Raw genomic sequence first — 5,596 nt, 5'->3', positions numbered from 1 at the left:
CCTTAGTGTGTTCCTTTTAGTTCCTTGTTTTGTTTTTCACTAGTTCTTGTTCTTGTAATATTCAAAATGAGCAATTATAGGTATTGGTTTGTTAGCATCCTTTTTTAGCAGCATCAAGATAGTGGATGTGGTGAAAAGTTATTTGGTTGACAGTGTCTGCAGGGTTCTTAAGCTGAGTGGCCGTGAAGTCCGTCAGTAACTTCTCTGGACTGACAGGAGACTGATCAGAAAAACAGCCCCTCACCATAATAGGAATCAGAATACATATATACAAATAGCTCGATTATAAATATCCACACTATTACAGACATTAAATAGAGTATATATGATTGACATTTTATTTGTGTGTTACCCATTGGTGCATTAGAGTAATCTCAGTCTCCAACTGAACATGCTCCTGTGACTGGCCAGCACGTCATGGAGTAGGTGGGAGGTATTGTCCAGCATTGTCCTTATCTTGAACAACATCCGCCTCTCCAAAACCACTGTAAGGGAGTCCAGCTCCACCCCCACAGCATTGGCCTTGTAGATCAGTTTATTGAGTCTGTTGATTGCAGCCCTCAAACTGCTGTCCCAACATGCAAGACTCATAGAAAATCCTGAGCATTGTCCAACAGATGTTAAGAGACTTCAGCTGATTCAGAGAATAGAGATGACTGTAGAGTGCAGTGGTGTTTTTAATCCAGTCCAGTTTGTTATCAATGTGTACTCGAGGTATTTATAGCCCTCCACAATGTCCACATCAACCCCCTCAGTTGAAATACAGGGTCACTGGTTTCCTGGTCCTCTTAAAGGCCAATATCAATTCTTTGGTCTTTGTTAGACTGGTTCGCTGTCTCATCACCCTCACTGACGCATCCAACCACCGCAGAGTCATCAGAACACATCTGAAGATGGCAAGTCTTTGTGCAGTGGCTGAAGTCTGTGTTGAAGAGGAAGGGGGAGAGGACGCTCTCTTGTGGTACCCCTGTGTTGTTGATCACCTTATCAGACACACAATGTTGAAGACGCACATATTGGGATCTTCCTGTTGGGTAATCAACAATCCAGGACACAGAAGAGGCATCCACCTGTGTTGCTATCAGCTTATCACCCAGGAAGGTCAGCCTAGTGATACTGAATACACTGGAAAAGTCGAAATGACCGTCACCGTGCTCGCCGGCTGGCCCAGATGGGCATAGACACAAATGAGCAGGTAGATAATGGCATCCTCAGCTCTGAAGTGGGGCTGGTAAGTGAACTGAAGGAAATTCTGATGTGGCCTCTGGATCATTGAGAATAAATAATTGAATCTTGGCAAGATCATAATTTTTTTTTTTTGAAGCAACCATTCCCATGAGTGATATGGATAGAGACTTCCATCTAGATCATCTTCTACTTTCTTTAAAAGTGGGATGTAGTTTAATTTAGTTAAATCTGCAAACCTAGTAGAAACATTAAAGCTAAATATTTAATATTTCCAGATTGCTGTGGGGTGAAGAAGGATTATGAAAGGAGCAATTAATCGCAAGAACTGTAGATTTTAACTGGTTTATCAAATAATCTGAAATGCTTGAGAAAGAGTTTATTAATGTAATTATCTCAGAGAGAGTGGTTTGTGAATGCTGGAGAAAAAGCAACACATCATCAGCATAAACACTGATTTTATGTTCTACATTCTTGCATTTTATGCCCTTAATCACTATGGCCCGTCTAATTGCTGTTGCTGCTAGTGGTTCAATAAAAATTGCAAACAGTCACGGCTGAGAAGCCGGTGTGTTGTGGTATGGACCCAGAGACAGAATGCACGGGAGGAAAAACTAAGGTATAACAAAAAGCAATCAGTTTATTTAGGCTGATAGAGAAAAACAAAACAAAGGCAAACACAGGCAAAGACTAAATGATAACCTAAAGTGGGAACAGCTAGAACAAGACATGAAAACTATGACATAAACATAAACATGAACCTAAACAGGAGTACGGAAAACCGAGACTTGAGGAGCCATGAAAATCCATAAACATGAGGCGAGATAAACAGACAACCCAACAATGAACAAAGGGAGACAGAGGACTGAAATACACAGAAGGGTGATGAGGGAAGTGGAAACACATGGAGAACACAGCTGACACGAAGGAACATGACGCCACAAGAGAAGCAAAACTAATCACACTGAACATGGAACACCAGACTGTCAAAATAAAACAGGGAACATAATGAGACGTAAACATGACAACATGAGTTTGACAAAAGGATGTGGAACACACAGACATGAAATACAGTGGCTTGCAAAAGTATTCGGCCCCCTTAAACTTTTCCACATTTTGTCACATTACAGCCACAAACATGAATCAATTTTATTGGAATTCCACGTGAAAGACCAACACAAAGTGGTGTACACGTGAGAAGTGGAACAAAAATCATACATGATTCCAAACATTTTTTACAAATAAATAACTGAAAAGTGGGGTGTGCGTAATTATTCAGCCCCCTGAGTCAATACTTTGTAGAACCACCTTTTGCTGCAATTACAGCTGCCAGTCTCTACCAGCTGGTAGAGCTGGTATGTCTCTACCAGCTTTGCACATCTACAGACTGAAATCCTTGCCCATTCTTCTTTGCAAAACAGCTCCAGCTCAGTCAGATTAGATGGACAGCGTTTGTGAACAGCAGTTTTCAGATCTTGCCACAGATTCTTGATTGGATTTAGATCTGGACTTTGACTGGGCCGTTCTAACACATGGATATGTTTTGTTTTAAACCATTCCATTGTTGCCCTGGCTTTATGTTTAGGGTCGTTGTCCTGCTGGAAGGTGAACCTCCGCCCCAGTCTCAAGTCTTTTGCAGACTCCAAGAGGTTTTCTTCCAATACTGCCCTGTATTTGGCTCCATCCATCTTCCCATCAACTCTGACCAGCTTCCCTGTCCCTGCTGAAGAGAAGCACCCCCAGAGCATGATGCTGCCACCACCATATTTGACAGTATGGTGTGTTCAGAGTGATGTGCAGTGTTAGTTTTCTGCCACACATAGCGTTTTGTATTTTGGGCAGAAAGTTCCATTTTGGTCTCATCTGACCAGAGCACCTTCTTCCACATGTTTGCTGTGTCCCCCACATGGCTTGTGGCAAACTGCAAACAGGACTTCTTATGGTTTTCTGTTAACAATGGCTTTCTTCTTGCCACTCTTCCATAAAGGCCAACTTTGTGCAGTGCACGACTAATAGTTGTCCTATGGACAGATTCCCCCACCTGAGCTGTAGATCTCTGCAGCTCGTCCAGAGTCACCATGGGCCTCTTGGCTGCATTTCTGATCAGCGCTCTCCTTGTTCGGCCTGTGAGTTTAGGTGGACGGCCTTGTCTTGGTAGGTTTACAGTTGTGCCATACTCCTTCCATTTCTGAACGATTGCTTGAACAGTGCTCTGTGGGATGTTCAAGGCTTGGGAAATCTTTTTGTAGCCTAAGCCTGCTTTACATTTCTCAATAACTTTATCCCTGACCTGTCTGGTGTGTTCTTTGGACTTCATGGTGTTGTTGCTCCTAATATTCTCTTAGACAACCTCTGAGGCCGTCACAGGGCAGTTGTGGAGCTGTTTTGCAAAGAAGAATGGGCAAATATTTCAGTCTCTAGATGTGCAAAGCTGGTAGAGACATACCCTAAAAGACTGGCAGCTGTAATTGCAGCAAAAGGTGGTTTATCTATATGTGTCGATTGCCAGTTGTGCTGAGTTCGTGCTGTACTTAACCTGTCAATGTCTTCATTTAGTCAAAAGCTGAAATCACCCCCAAGAACAAGTGAGCAATCTTGGTGTTCAGAGAGTGCACTAAAAAAACACGTGAAAGAATGAGGGGTCATCAACATTGGGCCATATATACTTACAATATATAACTTTTTGTTAAGTATAAATCATTTATTCATCCATTCTCTTATCCTTATTCTCTTATTCAGGGTCGCGGGGGGAGAGGGGGCCTATCCCAGTTGTCATAGGGTGAGAGGCAGGGTACACCCAGGACAGGACGTCAGTCTGTCGCAGGGCTAACACATAGAAACACAGACAACCATTCGCTCTCACATTCACTCAGGTGTTAGGGTTAGGGTTAGGGGTTAGGGTCAGCTTTATTAAATAGAATAGCGTAGCATAGAATAGAATAGAATAGAATAGAATAGAATAGAATAGAATAGATCTTTACTGTCACTGTTACAAGAACAAGGAAACACAGTTTGGCATCTCTCTGTTAGCAGCATGTAGATTTTTACATTAAAATTCCTTTAGAAAAAAAACCTTGAAATTTAAGAGATGCCTACACAGGGAATGTATGTAATAATGCAAGTATCTACACCGATAAGTACAAGTTATATGTACCATATAAAGGAGCAGGTGCAATGTAATCAGTGGTAGTGCACACTGAGTAGGAGGTATGTCTAGGAGTAGGAATGCTGGTTGCTATTATAATAAATACAATTTATAAACAGAGGTAGGAATGTTGGTTACATTATACTATAATAAATATGGTTTATTGCTGAAAAATCCTCCATTAAATAAACTAAAAAAAAAACCCCAAAACAAACCAAAACTCTGAACATGGAAACTAAGAATTAAAACACTGGGAAACAATAAACTCAAACTAGACAACAAGAAAACAAACCTGGGACTGAGAACTAGGAATTAGACAGGAGCACAAGGGAAACCACAGCAGTGAGGATGCACAACATGACAACAGACAGAGGAAAACCCAGGGCTCAAATACACATGGGGGTAACGAGGGCATGGGAAACGGGAGGGAAACACAGCTGGGACTAATCAAACATAACAAGACGGGGAGGAAGCAAAACTGAATACACTGAACATAGGACAAGGAACTATCAAAATAAAAAAGGAAACATGAGACCTCCACAAAGACACAGACCTGACACTGTGATGTGGAAATACAAAAGTAAATAGACGATCTCTTAAAGAACTGGTCGTTTATGCTGAAGTCTATTCCTTTCAGCTCCCTAACCGTGACTCTTCACCTGCTCCTTCTGCTTGAAATGGTCAAATTTGGCGACAATTGGACGTGGCCTCCGGGCCCCAGGCCTCCTGGTTCAGAGACAATGGACTATATCGAAGCTGATGTTCTTCATGGTGTCCTCTGGAAGCTTTAGGTGGGTCTGGATGAAGTTTTTAATAGTTTCTTCTGAGTCCTCTCCAGCATACCTGAAAAGACAAGGTTATCTCTCATACAACGGGCCTGGAGATTGATGACAGTCTCCTTCATTTTTCTTATTTTCTTCACTGAAATGGGTGAGACTCCGTCAGGGATTTAAATTTCCGGTGTAAAATCTCTATCAGTGACAACACTGCGTTGAAGCTGGAAAATCACTTATCGATTAAATATTCCATCATCTTTACCTAACTGCCCATTTCTGTTTCGATTTTTTTTTTTTAATTATTATTACTTTAGGTTCCGTTAAAGACCACCTGTGCATTAAGCGACCGATGAAAAGCCGAACACTTCCTGTATCTGTTTCAAACTAAAAGCCCTGTAGCCGTTCGCGGTAATAGAAGCCCTTCACTGTTCCTCAAAAAGCCTTTATTGTGAAACGGTTACTGGAATAAATTTCGGGAATCACTTTGAGG

This window comes from Pundamilia nyererei, unplaced genomic scaffold (assembly GCF_000239375.1).
Source record: "Pundamilia nyererei isolate P.nyererei 1_Seehausen unplaced genomic scaffold, PunNye1.0 scaffold00278, whole genome shotgun sequence".
Lineage (NCBI taxonomy): Eukaryota > Metazoa > Chordata > Actinopteri > Cichliformes > Cichlidae > Pundamilia > Pundamilia nyererei.
This window is presented reverse-complemented; position numbering follows the sequence as displayed.